At 39.7% G+C, this 19,679-nt stretch overlaps 1 long non-coding RNA gene across 8 annotated transcripts in view; it reads right to left on the bottom strand.

Moving 5' to 3' along the window:
* LOC148056515 (uncharacterized) overlaps window positions 1–19,679 on the bottom strand; it is a 201,353-nt gene that overhangs the window by 128,351 nt on the left and 53,323 nt on the right. For 5 of the 8 annotated variants that reach the window (XR_015703017.1, XR_015703016.1, XR_015703018.1 and 2 more), the window contains one exon: window positions 6,634–6,800. The exons of 1 other annotated variant lie outside the window; for it this stretch is intronic. This is a non-coding gene — a long non-coding RNA (uncharacterized LOC148056515). Of the gene's footprint in view, window positions 1–1,663; window positions 1,792–6,633; window positions 6,801–19,679 lie in introns of those variants that run through there. 2 more of the 8 variants (XR_015703021.1, XR_015703015.1) reach the window with 2 other exon arrangements.

Raw genomic sequence — 19,679 nt, 5'->3', positions numbered from 1 at the left:
ACAAAGGAAGGTTACAGACATCACTCCCCTCTGTGTCTTGCTAATCAATAGTTTTTATCTAATTTCTTTGCTTCAAGATACAGGAAAACAAGGTGCTGCATTTGAAATGGAAGGCTGAGAATAACTGAGCTTTGTGGGAATCAATAAAAATAGAATAGCTGACAATGTCATCCTGCCTGAAACGCTATGAAGACAGATTTGAAGTTCCTCTAATTATCTAGATGTTTGTATTTTTAAACACTGACTTAGTGTCTGCAGAAAAATGGCCTTTATTTAATAGCCATTGTGGTTTCAGAACTTTTTGCACTACTGGTTAGTCTGCTCCATTTCCTTGTATTTCTAGTCTGGATGGAAGTTTCCCTTTTGGTGTCAATTTAGGACTCAGCATGAAGCGGCTCTGCTACCTTGCTGCATTTAGGTAGGTAATTTACACATGGCAACAGTGGGCTGAACCCTGGCTAGCAAGGATCAACACAGCCCAGTTGACAGGCAGGAGTTATTGCAGTGGACATACTTTATTCCATTCACCTAAATGCTAGGTAACTTTTAATAACCTCACAATATCCAGTTTCCTCAAATTAGCTAATAAAAAACACAAAAGCCCAGCACCACTTAAACTAGAACCAGCAGGGTTAAGAAATCCCCTAATAGCCAAAGAAGCAGCCCACAGATGCTCACAAGAGGGCAAGAAGTCAGAGTTAAGAGAGGTAAAATAATCTTCTGCTGTACTCCATTGGGAAATGGAAGTATCACTATTAAACATACCCTGTCCCTTCCTGAACACTGAAAGGCTTCTCTAAACTAAAGCACACAGGAGAGGGTTGAAAGGAAGGCTGCTCAGCCCATTCCACTTGCCTTAGTGCCTCTCCAGAGAGTCTTCCACCTAGGTATCAACACCAGCAGCAACCCACTCCTCTCCCCCATCTCAAACTCTTATAGTGTTACTGTGGGAAGTCATTAATTCCTTACAGCTGGCCGGTCTCTGCACTCATGACAGGCAGCATCCTCACCTGTCCCCCCAGGGGTGAATTAACACTTTCCCAACAGCCCCTTAGCCAAATCAATGTGTACTTCTACATATCCCCTCACTTTGTTCCACTGTATCACCTCCCAAATACAAAAGAGGCAGCAGAAGGGACATCGAACACATCGTCCCGGCTCTGCTCAGCAAAAACCTCTTCAACTGCCTTCCAAGTAAGGGACTTCAAGGTCAAAAAGACAGAAACTTCCCAAGTGCCTACAGTTTTCCTGTTGAATGTGTGCATCAGTCTCTGCGAGGCTGAGAAGCGAGGCACCTATCACACATCCAAGCTACTCTGGGATTCTAAACTGAGCCATTCCTTTACTTGCTTCCCCTAAAATCCAGCCATTTTTTCTCAGTGCGTGCCTGCCATGTTGCAGTGGCAACCAGTGCTTTCTGTTAAAAAGAAGGGCAGAGGAGTCCCCTTTATCCAATTGTTTAGTGGTTAGCTTGGTCAGGACGTGGATCCAGTTTCCTTCTTTGCTTGGAGGGATTCAAACCCACTTCCCCACTTTGAGGGGAGGATCCTCACCACTGGGCTGCTGCAGAAAAGGAACCATTCCCAGGTCCCCCTCGCACTGAAAAGGATAGCACAAGTCCTGCTTTATTATAAGGGGGAGGAAAAGGGACTGGAGTACTTACCTTTAAAAGAGTGCTCCAGACAGCTAATCCCACATGGAAAGAGAAATGAGCCACTAGCGCTGAGCAAGGAGCCTGGAGAGGGGTACGGCTGAAGGCACACCCTTCTCCTTCGCAGCGGCTGCTTTAAGCAGCTTCCTCCCAGCATGTTGCCTTTTCTGGCTGCCATTCTGAGGCTCCTCGCACAGGGCTGTGGATCCCACTAAGGGGGCAGGCATCTAGAGCTCAGCCTTTTGGCATCCACAGAATACTTTGGGTCTTGGTCTGAGGTGGGCTTAGTGTTCCCTGGCAGAGTTTCCTTTCGTCTCATGCAGCTATTAGAATAGCATCGTCTTAGGCTTTCCGCTGAAGAAATTGTGAAATGAAGTGAATGTGAAATTCCTTCTGTCGCAAAAAGTAGCTTCTGCATACAAACTGTAACTGCTTCACAGCTGAAGCTTCTCAGCTAGAGTAAAACATTATTTTCCAGTAAACTATAAGATTAATTCTTGCATAATTATGTGTAATTAATATGGTTAGCATATAGCATCTATAACCTCCCAAAAATGCAGTGCAAGCACCAACTACTCCATGACGCTACTTCACCGCAGCTTGTGATCTTATTTTGGAATGCTGTGAGTTTGGTCTAGAAGGGGTTGTTTTAATTTAAGAATTTAGCTAGAACAATCTCTAAAACTCATTCAGAATTATGGACTTGCTTCTGTTTAATGGACAAACCATTTTTTTCTGGAATGAACTTTCATAAATCTGCCACTAGCCAGGTTTTTAAACAAAAATATAATTTTAATGTAATGGGAGATTGCTCACTTGTTACACAGCAACATTTCTCTCATTCTTACTTTCTTTGTGGACCACAGAACTGCTTGCAAGGTTAGAAGCTGGACACAGTAAAGTGCAAGAGCGAAGACAGATAACCACTACCAAGTCCAAATCTGAGCTGCAGTAAAGGCAAGAACTGCTTTATAATATATGTTTGTACGGTTGCTTGGCTGATGTTTTAATGCGAACCTGGCAGGAAGATTAGCTGCTTACCCAGGGAAAACTACCAACGCAAGCAATTCTTATTTTCTAGACAAATAGTAAATTCAATTTAAATTTGGTAAAGTTTCAGATTCAAAAAAGGGAGACATTTTTCAAATGTCAAAACATTACATGTTGACATTTTTTATCTAAAATGTTTGTTTCAGAAATGCCAAAAAGTTTCATTTTGACATTTTCCCAATTGAATACTTTTTTTCAAATTGGCATTTTTCATGTAAAAGTTCAGGTAATGTTTAAAAAATGAACCTTCTCTAAGGCAAGCCAAATAGCTCAAAAATTAAGTGAAATATTTCAGTTCAGGTCAAAGAAAATATTTCCCATTGATCAAATACAACTTTAGTGTTTCCCTGAAAAGATCACTTTTGGTTGAACTCACAACAGTTTTTCTCTAGTCCTTTATTCATAAAACAAAAGAGAAGTTTTGTCTAAATTTATAACCATCCTACTGATGCTTAATAGATTTCTTTTGGTTTTCAAAGATCTCATGGTCAGGTTCACAAATCAGTTCTTGCATCTTAATAAATCATTGGGCATCATCTGAACGATTTTAGATAACCAAGTGCACCTTTTAGCCCATCACAAGCATGAGATAAAACATGTAACCCAAGCTTCTTTAGCTAATGTTTAGGCTAATGGCTTTTATTTTGTATTTGCTATGGGTTAAGATTTTTGTTAAAGATCATTCACCACCAGAGGGTTCAATTCACACATATATCTGCGACTTGGTCTTGGCTGGGGAACAGCCATGATTTTATATTTATGGAGCTATATTAAAACTTAGGAAAGGAGCCTAAATATTTTTCCTGAAATAACATCAGCCAAACAAAATTACAAGCTAGAGATGTGGAGATGGATTAGATCAATTAGTAGATGAGCTGGGACAATGCATTGTTTCATTCCTTAATGTTGAAATCCTACAGCTACAGCAAGTTAGAGATCAGTTAAATGTTTCACACACATTGTGTCTGATTTTCTTTATCCTAGGGTGTGTTACAAACGGGCTAAAGCAATCAGAGAGCTGTTAGTAGGTATCATGGAGATATTGCCCTCTATGGAGAGTAGATCAAGTTGCAGATGTTTGAAAAAGGTCAATCCTAACAATCCTAACTTTAAATGGGGGGCAGGAGGGTGAGGGGAGCCAGGAAATAAGAGGTCAATCATCTTGAATTGCCAGACAAGTTTTACAATAAACTACCAAATATATTTTTATAAGCATCTAAGTGGAAAAAGAAGATGAGGGTGAAATTTAACCTGATCCAGGGATTTGTCAGTATCAAAGGAGGAGGTCCTATCTTTTTCTCCCTTCTCTGCATTCCTACTGCTTACTTTACACCTGGTCCATCTCTTATTGATGGACCAGCTCTGCTCCAGCTAAGGAAAAAAGGTGTAGATTCCATATTTATTGACATTCATAACTTCACTGTTTCATACGGTATCTCAAAAGTAAATGGGGAAAACATAGCCTAGGTCTATAAAATGAATTAAAAACTGGTCATAAAACTTCTGTAGGTACTAATGATCAGTGGTTCACTCAAATGATATAATAAGTGGGGTGCAATCCTTCATCTGGTACTCGTCAACATTTTCACTATTGATTTTGGTGATGAGAACACACCAAAAAAAGCTGCAAGCACATTGGACAGACATGAGAATGTAAAAGGATTTTCACAAACTGGTGAAATGGAATGAACTAATTCAATAAGGAGAGGTGCAAGGTTCTACAGGCAGGCAAGAACAGCTAGTTACACAGACAGAAGATTGAATAGGGGACCAAACAAGTATCTAGGTATTCCCATAGATCCCAAGCTGAGCAAGACTCAGTAACATCATGTGAATTTTTGAAAAGTGGCATCACTTCTGGGACATGGGAGGCAATCCTTCAGGTCTGCTGATCATTGGAAAGGCTTCACCTTGAGCCCTGCATTCAGTATGGCACTTCCAGAAGGCTGTGGACCACGGGGAGGGAATCCAGAGGAGTGCCATAAGAGGACCAGAAATTCAGGTGCATGAGGAAATCTTGACAGAATGTAGCTTGCTTAGGGTAGAGAGGAAGAGACAGGAGGAAGATGCAAAAGCAGTCTCCACAAAGGTAGATCACTAGAAGATAAACTGTTCTTCATGTCCATGTTTGGCAGGACAAGAAGTAAATTGCAGCAAGGAATGTGTTACATGAATGCAAACTATTACTAATTAATTATCATTACTAATTTATTAGTACTATACAGTGTGTCTGCCAACATTCTGCTAAACATTGCCAGGCTGTGGGTACTTATGGTTAGTTACCACTAATAAAGTTCTCCCCAGAGACCACTTCTGGACATCAGCCAGCTGGTGTAGTCTTTCTGTAATTTAAAAGTTGTCCCACTTGCCCAGACCTATGAAGGAAGGCATTCTGCATGTTTAATGTTGGACTAGTAGTTCTATGTCCCTTTGGCTGTTTATTTACTGAAGGAGAAGAAGAGACGTGACAGCTGTAGAATTCTTCAGTAGTTTGATTAAATTGTTTGGGTGCATCTTGGGCAAGAGAAGCAGGGCAATGTCGTTCAGGATTTGGGCTCTGCTGCAGCAGCAGAGCAGTGGAAGCGCTTTCGAACTGCAACTTGATTGATTATGGCTAACATATTCATTATAATTAATGGGGAATCTTAATAGAGTTCAGTTTTATTTTTCCAAAGAACACTAGTTAAATAAAAACTGGTTATAAATAATTGGCTCAGTGCCACCTCTAGAAGATGTTCGAAGCGGAGAAAGAGAGAAGTAACAAATCTTTGGGTCTGAGCAGAAATGGAGTTTGGGGACACAGAGTGTCAAAAGCCTCCTTAAGTCTCAGTCCAATTTCATTAGTAGTTCTGAGCCTCAGGAAAAAGAAAAAATGTAAAGCAATATCCAGGAGTTGCATTAACACTTTAACATACTATATAATTAACTTGTGACATACTCTGACTCAGGGAGTCAAGGGGTTAAGAGTCCGTGCAGTGTAACAGAGACCTAGTTATGTGGATAACACAAACATTAGTCAGGATCAACATCTGTAAGGAACATCTATTCCCAACACTGATTATTGCACCTTTCTCCCAAGCACCATCCTATCCAGAAACAAGATATTCAAAGCAGGAAAATTTTTCATGTCCAGTCTCTTTTCTGTGAAGAGGAAGAATCAAGCAGGAATGACACATTGATTTTTAATGGCTGTTTCATTTTAAATAAAACTTAAGAATTCAAAAAAGGATCATTACAAATTTCTACATGAAACAGTCCCCTTTTCTGTTTAAGGTCAATTTTTGTTTCAAAGTTTTTAAATATAGGTGTAAAATGCATTTTTTACAAAGCTCAAAGTAGAACATCAAAATGACACTCTGAAGAACTGAAATCTTAAAAAGTTTCATGTTAGTGAAAATTCGAAAAAAACGTTTTCAAAATACCACAGAATTTCATTTCATTCATTTCCCATTCAAGTATTGCCAGGAAACCAAAACCATCAGATTTCTACCATCTCTAAAAATATTGGAGAATTCTCTGTGGTTGTGATTCATTAAGGCAATACCCACATAGCTGTGGGCAGGACTTGTCTCACCTAGTCTGAGACATCTACAGTGTTGAAATCCCTGTCTGAGCTAGTCATCACAACTTCCTTTAATGTCAGTGGTAAGAAGCTCGTGTGATGCAACATTATTTTATGGTAGAGATCTAAAATAGGTCAGATCCATCCTATTTCTCTCCATTGACAATAAAGGGAATCTAGATCAGATGGAGAACTTCTGCTTTGTTGATGTCTTATGCTAAGCACTCATGTTTCTATACAAATGAAGCAGTTTTAACATTAGGAGTCAGACTCAAAAGGTATCACACAGCATCTGTTAAGACAAGCACAAGGAAGACAATGTCTACAAAAGGTGTAATACATTGCGGAATGGATTCTCTTCACCACCTACCAAATGTGACCTGGAGGATCTTCTTCAGGGCACTGCAAGGCCAACTGCTTTCTCTTCTGTTGTGTCTGTTTTTTATTTGTTGCTCAAGATGGAGATATGTAGGTGTCTTTGATTTGCTTTCTGTAGCCCCAAGGACTTCAGCAGACAAATAAGATTTTGCTTAGACACTGAAAAGATAGAAAATATGTGAAAAATAGTAATGATGTTCTCAAGGTTGTTGGATTAACTTCCTGTTGCTACCACTGACAATGATTTATCCTGGTTGTTTAAATTCTGCTAGTAACCATGATGCAGTGAGGTCAGCTATGCTCTTATTGTGCCGAGAGAGAATTTTCCAAGCCCAGGCATGAATCTCTTTCTCTCAGTGCTCTGCTGACCGTGTTTTTAGTAACGTGCAAGGAAAATAACCCTTGCTACTTAGAGAAATACATGTAGGTCACTTACTGTTCCACCATAGTTCTTGTTGTAACTGTTTAAGCCCCTTAAACATCACAATTGGAAGAAATCAGCTAGTGCATATGAAGTAGTATCTCCACTTAATAGATGGGAACTAGTGACATTGAGTTGCTTCCACTCTTCCACCTCAACCTCATTTACTTGACAGAGTGTAAGTGTTATGACTTTCCAAACAAGTAAGGACTCTCTTCTATGAATTTAGCAGCTGGTACCATGAAATATGTGAAGCCAATACTTAGGATGTATGAACAAAACATTTCAGAATTAAATGAAGATAAGTTCTTTTCTTTCTTTTCATCTGATGGATGGTACTGGATAAAGCAAAAGGAAGGAAAAGCCACAGTGAACTGTGCTATGAAAATATACCATAAGGATGTAATGAAGAAAAGAATGTGGTCAGTGATGGGGCATTGAAAGCCATGAGTTAGCAGTGGAGCAGGCCCGTGGTTCCACACAGCACAATACAGCACAAATGTAGTTATCCTGCTGCACACATGAGCTGGCTCAGATGGAGCCAGGTTGGCCACAGCTCCTCCTGTAATACAGTCAATCCACCCCCATGAGGAGGATTCATTTATCTGACGCCCAAACTCTATCATCAACAAAAACAACAGCAACAACAACAAAAAGTTAAAAATTCCCTCTAAAGCCTTTTGATGGTTTTGTCATCCACAATATCAGAGGAGCCATTGACAGAAAAAAACACTATTAAAGTATTGATACAGGGGCAAACGATTAAAACTTCATCAAAATAATTCAAAACAGGCTTTCTTTTTATTTTTAAGTTTATAAACTAAATTTGTTTTAAACCTCTCATTCTTCCTATCATTGTACTTCTTCTCTTATAAACTACAGTCTGTGGCAAATGACGCTTGCCCTCTGCAGGGAACCAGAGCACATTCTCCAACGACTAGTAGTGAAATAACTCTGGCACCCAGTAGTGCCAAGGAATCTGAGGGGTGGGCCAGAACTTGTGTCCTTTAAAGCCATAGAGCAAAATGACAAAAGTGCTCCAAAAAAACTAAGTACTGGAAGGATTCACTGCTGAAGTACTCATCTTCAATTCAGGTCGAATGGATTATCCAGGTTTCAGAGACTGTTTCTGTGGGATGCATTAGTCCATTTCTGGTTCACTGTGGGAGCTATCAGTGCCATGAGAAAACAAACTCCTACCCACAGAGCAATTCTGGGACACTCTTTCTTCGTCCTGAGCACGGCGATAAGATTGTGTCCCTCTGTGATTGTGACTCTTCTTTGTGGCACGGAATACCTGCACAGTCCCTGTAAGCACAAGGACGGAGTCTGGACTCCCTTGTCCTGGCTCACCTCCAGTTGTGCCCTTTCCTGTAGGATATTACAGCTGGTGAAGAATCCATCTCCAGGACGACAAGCTGTGTGCCCTTTCTCCTGCCTGGCTATTCAGTTCATGGATCAGGCCAGGAGCTGACTCAATGAAGACATCCAAGAGGACATGGGGTGGAAGGAAAGGGGTGGAAATCCTTGGCACAAGAAAGGGGAATGTCTGTGGTAAACGAGTCCACTTGTGGTGCTGGGAGCTGGACCTCCAAGCCTTGGTATGTCCAAGGTCAAAAGAAAGGGAGAAGCTGCCTCCTAAACTTTTAGAGCCAGAATCCAGGAGGGATCGTTCTTTCTTTTGTGAATTATAAATGATGTTTGGCCATCCTTTAGAGCAGGAGCAAGCCTATACATACAATCCTTCAGCCAAATCTGCCAGCAGTCACATCACATGAATTTGCATTGAAGCTTAGTTGCCTGGGATTTTTTAATGGAGAGCATATTCAGCTCACTATATATTCTCATTGTGTAACCATCTATCCATCATCTAGAATATGCACAGCTATAAAAGCACCAACCAGATCGTCATTGTTATTTTGTGAGAAAACATTCCTTTGTTCAAATGCAAAGCTTTGTCTCCTTCAGTTGTACTGGGTTTTAGTTATTCTAAAATCTGACTTTATAAAAACCTTCTGCAAAAGCAGATAAAATGAAGGCTCTCTCTGTGTAGGAGTGATTAGTATTCTGTAGTGTCGCAGTGCATTTTCATACTGATTTTTTGTGTGTTTTTCCCCCATCAGAATAGTACACTTGTGGGCTCTACAGGTCTTAAAATAGATTGAAGATAACATTTTTAAAAATCTACACTTGGGCCCCTTAATTATCCAACTTTTTTGCAACTTTTGAAGGAGGATTATTCATTTTAGGAAATAAAAGTGTGGGCGACTACACTTCTGGGGCCAAAATCAAACATAACTCTTTGAAAGGAAGGCTGAAAATATTTGGCTCATATGTACTTTCCTTATTCCAGGTGCAGAAGTCCTTGGGAACGTAAACATTGTATGGTTTAATTGTTTCTGTAATACATTTGTGGAAAACAGATATTTCTTAATTAGATACAATTAACATACTGAGAAGGACATGGCCTTGCAGCTAGATTCAGATCTCCTTAGAAGTGCTGAGCACCCGCTGCCATTCTCATTGCAGTCTGTGGGAGCTGAGGTTGCTCAGCATACTGGAGAACTGGGCTTTAATTGCCTTGCAGTTCATAAAAATCCACAAAAGATATATGAGGCTCTTGCAAAGCCTGGGCCTCATATACATCAAGGGAGCATTCAAGTGAGATACAGCATCAAGGCCTGAGCAAATATTTAAAACAGAAACAACTCAAAACAAGTGCACAAGCCGATCAATGGGATGTTCGAGTTGGTCTGGGCCAAATGTCAGGGAAATAAATTTGAAAAGAAAAAAATCTAGAAAGTCAAAAAACATTGTAATGACTTCACTAGCTTTCAAATTGGACCCCTCTAAAACAAAAAAAATCAGATTTTTTTTTCTCTTCCCTCCCTGTGTAATTTATTGTATGATTGGAATTATCTTTTAATTCTTGTTGCCCTCGAACAGTGATTTCCTTTCTTGTTTTCTTTATGGATATTATGTACATAAGCAACTGCCTTTAACCCCAGTATCATTCCATTGACTTCAGCAATATTACTAATATGCTTAGTGATAGGCATGTGCTTAATTACCAAGCAGAAAAGAGACCTTAAATAGTTCCCCGATATGGGAAAGCTGTTTTAGGTTAACTACGAATGTGATTTGCCTTGTGGGAACCTTTGTCTCACTTCCATGACTGAGGGCAAACCATAATGGAGTAATGGACAGATAATGCACTTAACTCCATTTTTTTAAACAATATTTTATTGATTTAACTGAAAATCTCAAGTCTGTGGATTTGCTCTCTATAATGCCAGCCAATAACTGTGTTAAAGGAAAAAGAAGCAGGGGGAAACACCAATGCTTCATTCTGAAATGTTAACCCTTTCCAGTTTTTTTCTTTTATAAAGCTCCTTTGTCTCAGAAGATGGTATGAAACAAAGCCAGAAGCATTTCTTTGGCAGACCAATTGGAAACACAGATAGAGAAGAAAGGCAAAACAGGGACAGCCCAATTTGTGTCACAGCTCACTACATTAGAGCATGTCTGAGCCCTGAATTTTTTCTCTGTTCATGCCAGCACTCCTTTGATGATTACTTTATCTGAAAAAGATAAGACATTATGAATTTGATTATGGCATCACTCCATGTGGTTTGACAGGGCCTCAAGCACATTGGTAAATTGCTGTCTGAGCAGTTCCATTATTATTACATAGCATGGCTCACGGTTAAGGACTAAGCTGGAATAAATATAGACTTTTAAAAAAAAATTTAACAGTCACTCTTAGCCTTTAAAGAAATTACTCTTTTAAAGTTACAGTGTCTTCTCATTACTTGCAATGTCATTCAGTTAAACATTAATAATTGCTGGCCTGTGTATTACCTGCAAGCTCAAAGCAATCCCAGAGCCCAGCTCTACAATGCTGAAACGTCATTTTTGACCATCGTTGCAGAATTTAATCAGTACTTAAAACGTACAGGACTGACAAGGAGAACTATTGAAGGCAGTTGCTTTGAGACTGATCATACAATTTTCAAGCTGAATTTTATGACTGTGCAGTATTTTAAGCAGAACAGTACAGTAACTGTAATTTTATCAAGAGGAGCATTTTTTCCTATGCAGTAGTCTGGAATTCTACACACTTAATAGTGTCTTAGTTTAAAGACCTCAGTCTTTGTACAAATAAAACTAATATACACTACAATTCACAGTAGGTCATCTGAAGAGCAAGCATATACATCACTTCATTGTCACTGTAAGTTCAGAAAACGAATTATGTATTATTATTATGCCTTAGAAATACAGGATTATAGTCCGAGGGAAGTCTAAGGAATTCTGAAGTGGGACCATTAAATTTCCTTCCGGCTTCTTAGAGACACTAGAAGCGCAGGTGGGGGAGAAGGTTTGTGGAAGACCTTGCATGTTAATGGAAGACATCCCACTGGAACAGGGAAAGGTCTTCGTGGACACAGTTAGTTAATTTTGTCTTCTAAGTATGCAGTCGTCTACCTGAAAAAGAATGGTTTCTAGCCCTTTAGCTAGGATGTGGCCATCAGAAGAGCTGGGGTTTTATCAGCTACATCTGTGGGAAAAGCAACTTCTAGTGGACAAAGAAGGATGTAGCAGGGGCAGGAAGGGGCGAAAGGGGAGAAGAAAATTTAAGTATGAGTAAAATTACTATGTTTTTTGAAAATTATCCTTAGTAATGCAGTTACTGCCTGATCATCCTTCAGCTAACCATGATCAGTGCAAGCGGTAGCAGGAAACCAAGACGGGAGCTGACCAAAGCTAGGGGACACACTTGGGAGAGCAGGAACTGCAGCTTCATCAGTGGAAAGAAAAAACTTGAATTGATAAGGACCAGAAGCCCATGGAGTGATGCAGGGAAGGAGTGACTGCTCCCTACTATATCTTAAGATACTTGTACATAAAGGTTTATAATCCAAAGGCTAAATCCTTCTTTAACTGGCAAATAATGTCCTTATTTTGCTTGATTGAAGACAAAGTAGAAATCTCCCAAGGTGTCTTGAAAGGTGCTAAAACATGGTCATATAGTATTATATCTCAGATGGACTGGTACTCACAGCCCTGCTGTCTGAGAAGCAGTTTAGAAGTAAAGCAAAATAAGAGAGTAAGAGAACTTCCCTACCAAAGCAGATAGGCACAACAGATGAGAATTACAGGGCAGCCACAAACACGTACATGTTTATCTCTGTCTGTGAACACATGTGTGAGTGCACACATGTCTTCTCACGACTCAAACCTACTTAATTTTCCTGAGAAAGTCCCCCACAATCGATCCAGCTGTAAAGCAAGCTGCAAGTGATAACAGGTTTGTTTCTATTTCCCAAGGCTCAAAGTTCATTGAGTGAGTCAGGTATTGTAGCAGCCTCCATGTAGGGTCCAGTTCTGCGAAGCCTTCCTCCATGAAATAGTTCATAACCGTGCAAGTTTCCTGGGGATGCTTTTGTGTATCAGGTTTGCACACCTCAAGCTTGGGCTGCCTTACAGAGCCGTGTTACGCGTGCGTCCTCCTCAGCTGACACGGTGTGCATTAAGCCAAAGCAAAGAGGGCCCCCTGCTTTGATGTGCCTCACTAGAAAAGTGTATAGAGACTCTTTTAATAATTAAGAATTATGGATTTGAAAGCAAAGCTGCTAGCATTGCCAAGCTCAACCAAAGTCTTTGAAAAGAAGTCTGTCAAAATGTGTTTCTAAGAAGAAATTATGTTATAAATTATTTTTATGGAATGTTCCAATGTTAAATGAATATTTAGGTTGCAGTTCATGAAAACCTCCCTCTTTTGAAAAAATGTTTTCATTTTTTAGATTTCTCTTTGTCAGCATTTCTACCAGTAAAAATGACAAACTTGCATGGGTAGGTGCCAATGGAGACAGCTGTATTTTATTATTGAATACTTCTGGTGCTTAGTTTGGCACCAGTCCTGTTTATATTGCTAGTAAGATTTCATGCAAGCCTTTGCAAGGTCTTGTGTTTAAACTTAAATGTCTGATATGGTTTGTAATTGATTCCACCCAGCTCCCTCCCTCCTCCTTCTCAGTCCAGTTTGTAAAAGAGAATTTATCACTGTGTGGGGAACAGAAACCTTCCAGTGCTGCAAATTCAAAGACAAAAATTCCATAGCAAGATCCTAGAAACCTCTGGTTCTATTATGATTCTCTTCAACTGCTAGGAGAATGTATTAATCCCTGCTGTTCCTGCCCTTGGATTCTTATTTTTTTGTGTGTTTTGATTAATTAACTTTTCTCATGGTTAAATCAAACCAACCCATGTGCTTCCCATCTTAGAGCAAAAATCTAGCTATTGTCTGTACCTCCCCGTTCTTTATTTTTCTGTTCGTTTGTGCCATAACCTCTATGCTCACTACAGATATACCAGGCAGTTTACTGCATGCTTGCATGAGAGTCGGTGAATATCAAAAAGCAACTTCACAACAATATCCCTTAAACAGGAAGATGGATTTGCTTTGGTGCCTTTCTGCGAAACACTAAATGGGTGAACTTTACTTCTGTCAGGGCTCACATTACATGAACATGAAGTCACTAAGATCAGAGGATTTGTTTTATATGAATGAACTTCAGAAGGCAGCAGAGGAAAAGAGTTTTTTAAAACCCATCTACTAGAGTTCCATAATGATAAACAAGGCAGATCCGTCTGCCTTGGTCTGCTCTATACAGAGCCAAATATAAACCAAGAATAAAATACCCACTGGCCAACTTAGCATGTAATGAGCTACTCCTAATGGAAATCAGTGAACTGCAGTTGGCCTTGAGAATCACTTGTCATTGCCAAGACCTCTGCGATAGCCAGTCTAATCACACCTCTTTTATCACTGCCATGTCTTGTAGCAGATACTGCTGGGCCTGAGACGCTCTTTTTGGCATTTGCCAGTACAGTCAGTATTACAACATCCATGTCTTTGGCTGGGGTTTTTAGGGTTACTGCAGTACAGGAACTGAGTGTGCGCCATATTTTGCAGCATTCTGATCTTGTCCTTATCAGATCATGCACAGAGTTTCACAATATTTAAAATTAGGGTTTGCTTTTGCCTTGTTTTATATCAGAACAGCTTCCACACCTTCAAAACTCATTCCCTATGTGCCGTTGATAAATATTGTGCAGAAAGATAAAATGGGTTACTCGCGATCAACTCAGGTTCTCATGTTATTCTGTATTCTGTGGTGGGCCCCTCTTAAAACTGTAAACATACTCCCTTACCTCATTACTTTAAATTTTGTTACAGTGAACTGCATGTGCAGATTATCTTACCATGACAAATTTCTCTATAGCCATAACTGGAATGACAATGTGTTTCTGTAGAGGAAGAAAAACTATATGGGGCTTTAAAAGTCAATGTTTCTCTCCCACCCACCATAAAAAGATGTCTAGAAACTTCCTGTAGCCATAAAACTATGAAGATAGTTGCACAGGGTATGATTGTCCTTCAAGGGAAATGAAAGAATACTATATAGATTTCAATGTGGAAAGAAAGCTATAATTGCATGTTATGCAGACATCATTCATGACAGAATTACAACAAATATCATATGCCAGTAAGTCAGATGAAGATCTGTCGTGTTTAGCTAATCCCTCTCTCATGGGGTGAACAGAAGATGGTGCATCAGTAAATTGGCACCAGAGTCTAATTAGTGCTCTCATTCAGCCTCCTAAGTAGGAAGAGATGGCAGAAGAAGTAGATAATATTCAACAAGCAGAGGGGCAGGCAGGCAGATCTGGATTAATAAAAATTGCAGACCCAAAGATCTCTAGAGAGTGCAAAACACAAGCTAAAATTTTATCCAGTTTAATCACACTAGAATGCAAAACAGAAGTCTCATAATTTCTTTTGCCGCAATGGATATGAAGCCAAATGAACCCATGTTTCCTCTAACTGTTTATTTCACCTTCTACTATGCAGGAACGGGGGGGAGAAGCAGGGCTAGGGCTAGGATAATAACTTATCCTGAAACATTTTTGGAGCTAAAGGTCAGGTAGAGTTCCAGGAGAAGCGAGTTCCAGAGGAATGTAGCTCTGAGTAAGAACTCCCACGTCCAGCTCCCACTCCCATCCTGATGGTGATGATTAGCTGAAGTTTCCTGATGAATGTAGGTGTTTGTAACAAGTCAGAGAGAGAGAAGTGATAGATTCATTTAGCCTAGTCTAGCACCACTATGTGGATAGGTCAACACTCAGATTTGACACAGGAGTCTTAAGCAGACTGAGGCATATAACACAAGCATAATGAAGTTCTCTTCCACTTGGAAGGTGGACAGCTTCACTACAATTCAGCATTCATCAAAGGTGCTGGATAATATTCAAGATTCTTCCCTGGTACGAAAGCTTCACTACAGGCCTGGCTAGAAGCAGATAAGCGTTTTGATTTTAACATCTGAGGATAAGAAAAACATGTCAATTCTTGACTAGGAGCAGATAAAACAAACATTTTGCTGGAGTGGGGTAGCATTTCAGACTCTTGGACTGAAGGTGCATCTAGTAGGACCTTGACATGATACACATTTTGATAAGAGGCAGGTTTATTGACTGAACACTAGTCATGTAAATAGAACTTGCTGAGAATTGACCCTGGTAAAACAGAGCTTGCTCCAGTGCCAGGCAAGCCCATGTTATAATCAATTTGATTTTATGATAATAATAATCTGCATTAGACTTAGCATCCATTTAAGTTGAGCTTTAACTATGATTTAGAATTTTCTATTCAAGGGAAAAGTTGCAAGAACTATAAAACCATAACGCACTGAGACAGAGAGCACCAGCTGGAGAAACTCTAGCAGAAATCACAATTTTAACTTAACTGCAAGTCCAGACTCATGCTCGAACCCTTAGCCAGAGTTCCCACCTCACCTATCAGAGCCTCCCATCGATGTTATACAGGCACTTTAAGTTCTAGAAATTCAATAGGCAAGAGAAAGAAGCCGCTGATAAATCATTTAAAGAAATGCATTCTCTTTTCCCAACGATGTTAAAGGAAGTAGGTCACAAAGTTCTAGAGTGAACCCAGAGAGACCTAATGGGCATTATAAAGTCTTAAGATGTGTAAAATACAATTAAACCCATGACTGTCAACAGCAGAGGTGAATTTGGTCCATGGGATCTTTAAGGAAAGAGATCCTTTCTTCTAGAAAGCATGAATCCTCATGAAGTGATGACACTGATATTTAATGATGAAGCCATAGCTTATCTACGTACACTGAGTAGAATGAGCTTCAAACCACCTTTCTAGTCTAGACTGTAATAAGCAACAGTTTAGTAGGGTGTCTTTGTAAACTCCAGATTAAACAGTCCTAAAGGGCTGCTGATGACAGAGCAGCGTGATATTTTGGGATCTGAACGGAAGAGTTTTTGTAGGCAATCAAACACATATTACTTCAAATTATTAGGTCTGGCAGAGGTGTTTTCATTAGGTTTCATCTGAAAATATAAATGAAAAAATATTAGACTTTTGATAATAAAGTCCAGGTTGGATCAGGAAGCTGGAGCTTTGAGTTTAGAAGCAAAAGTAAGTGTTAGTGTTAAAGGCCAGATCTGAATCCCACTGCCATGTGAGCAGGTGGACCTAGATAAGAAAAAGCCCAAATCTGGTTCAGCCCAGGAACTGAACCATAGACCTAAGAAGTTCAAGCCACCTCTGCTTGTTGTTTCTTTTCTTACTTTCTCACTTTCACCTCTTTTAGCTGTTTTTCATTTGTAGAAACAAAAAAGAAGAAAAACAAGGAAAAAAGATAGCCACCGCTAAACTGACCTTCCACATGCTCAGTTCCAGTCTCTATCCAGCTTAAAAGCTGGAGTAAGATTACAGAGCCTTGAAAAATAAGGTCTTTAATGAAAAGGCTTGTGCAACGACACCTTCAAGCCAGCCTCTGGAAAAAAATTCAGAGTTGCACATTTCAGCAGAAATGCATCTGTTGTCACAATACAAAATGTAAGAGGTGCAAGAAAGAGAATGCAAGAAAAAAAGACACATCAACGTTAATATCTCCCAAAGGGAATACTCAGTGTCCAGGAATGTAATACGTCCAGCCCTTTTTTACCCCAATGGGAAACTAAAGTAGCAACCTTTCCCTTGGTCTTAAGATAAGCATATAACTTTTAACAATAATATAGAGTAACACGGCTTCAGAAGCACAAGGAAAAAACTCTCTTTGACTTGCTTTGGGGCTTTAGCAGTTTGAAAAGATTCCTAAATCGTTTATTTGCATTCAGTTGTTTATCACTGATTTATACAATTCCCCACCAAAATGGTTTCTTATAATTTTCATTTGGGCAAATGTGACAGCACTCTTCACCTTTTGTGTTATTTTCCTCACTGCCTCCTATTGCTTCTGAGAGATTTACTGCTCTACTGACATAAGATTTCAAAATCCACGGTACACAGCATGAAAGCTGTAAGGGCTCTTAATTCATTTGGCAAAACTCATTAAGATTTTGTGAGTGTTGTAGAAGTTTAACAACCTTCCCAAGGGAGGCGTTCAGCAGGAGTGATGACTCAGAGGACAACAAACTGCCACGCACTGGTTTGTTGTTAAAGATGAATGCTGTTCTTTGCTGCATTGAAGGGAAGCTCTTAAAAGCACGTGTCAGACTGGTTTGATTCTTGACTTTGCCACACACTTTCCGTGTGACCTTGAGCAAGACATGCAGCTTGCTTCTGAGATTCAATGAGACTGAAGGCAGGTGGCACTCAACAGATCAGAATTACAACTGCCAATGGCCTCATCATTCACAAATAAATATAGTATACTCTACCCACTTAAAAAAACAAGAACAAATGCCAATCCAGCTCTGACGCAGTGTACCTACTCTGAGAGAAAAGCTCCAATCTGATTGCAAACTCTAGGCTTAGTTCAGCAACAACTCTCCATAAAAGAAAAACTCCTCGGTCTGGGTCTAAGAAACAACCAAAGCTCATCCCAGTTGCAGGACTCTCCCAACCCTGCTAACAAGGCACCTCTATTTAGATCATAGGACAGGTACAGATGTTTGGTTCAGCTGTTACTCAAACCAATTGATTTTGGAAACCTGCATAATTCCTATGAAGCATGCCTAAACCTTCTGTGCACCCATCAGTGGAAATTCCTGATGACGTTTTGCTTCTAATTGTACAAAAAATATAATGGTTCCTGAGAAACATGGGACAATCAGCAATTTCTCATCAGCTTCCTTTTCAGTTTAATCTGCTTGGATACTTGAAGCTTTCTAGAGAATGAGAAACAGCATAAAATTGAACATTAACGCCAATGCTTGGTGCAAGATATAAACACACTTCAATTTTCCTAGCATGCTGAAACAGAGCTCTGCATTTTAACTTCTGTTTGATGCCTAAATTAAGCCCAGCAAAATATTCCTTGGTTTATAAAACTGTATTAATTAAGAAAGTGCCTGATTTCATTTCTATGAGTAGGTTCAAAATGACAGATTTGAAGGGAAAGTTTCATCAGATTTTGGTTCTAACTAGACACTGAAAACTGATGACTGAAATGATATGTAACTCTCACATTGCCAACCCAGAACATGAATGCCCAGAGCACAGATACCAATATAGAAAGGAATCAGCAGTGTTTTAATTGCATGACGTAGACTTATATCACCAGTGCTTCGGGTGCTTGCAAAACTTTCAGGCCCTGGTGACAGATGTGGAATATTTAAAGAGTCTACTGAAGTGTGGCAAAATTTTGTCCAGAACTTGCAAGACAAACAAGTGTTTATTACCACTTTATAAAAAGATAGGTGATGCCCTATCTATTTCTGCAAATTTTCCTGAATAAAGATTGTACTTTAAAAGATCTCAGAGTTTCCTATCCACAAACACAAAGGTCATATCTGTGTAAAGTTAATTGTTTCACTGCAACCATTAATTTGGAAGCATCAGAAGTGGATCCTAGGCATGCTATTTGGAGGGTTCTCAGCTTTATCACTGTCTACTGCATGTGGGTCTTCTTGCTATGTCCCAGGGCAGGATCTCTTCCTACACCATCATCCTCCTTCTTTTTCTCCCATTCCCAGGTATGGAGACTGGCCAACGAGGGCAAAGTCATGCCACACACCAGGGACCACACTGGGCAAGGCTGAAAGTGGGAGGAGGCATTCACTGCACATCTGCTGTGCAGTGTCCCCTGAGATGTCCCATGCAATCAATACTTGCTCTAGGACGTCAAACATCCTCTGTGGAATAGAGAGGAGTTGTATACAGGACAGAAACAGCCTTGTTCAGTTGGTCCAGAAAGAGCGAGAAACTAACAGTGCAAAAGTAACTTTTTATCCAAGATGATGCTATCTCATTCTTTTCTTGAAACTAGAGATCTGTGCAAATCTGAAGCAAGAGATATTCAGTACCAGTGTGGCTACCTACAGGACAGCGTACAGAGAAATGTAAATATTCCAGAGCCTTGTCCAAGTGAGAGACAAACTGCAGTTGTCCCCATCCCCCCCCAGTCTTATATTTTTCTGAAGCAGGAGAAGTAGTCTCATCCAGACTTCGGTGATTTTTTTTTTTAAAAAAAAGACATCAGTGTACAATATGTTTATAAAAGAATCAGTAACTACCTACTGGAAAGTTCACCAGACAGAATCCTTAGATATGTTATGTGGTTTCTACCTAC

Source organism: Nipponia nippon, unplaced genomic scaffold (genome assembly GCF_047370975.1).
Source record: "Nipponia nippon isolate SJK-2023a ecotype South Korea unplaced genomic scaffold, ASM4737097v1 scaffold_13, whole genome shotgun sequence".
Taxonomy (NCBI): Eukaryota; Metazoa; Chordata; class Aves; order Pelecaniformes; family Threskiornithidae; genus Nipponia; species Nipponia nippon.
The sequence above is the reverse complement of the archived record's forward strand: the minus strand, read 5'-3'. Positions and strand labels throughout refer to the sequence as shown.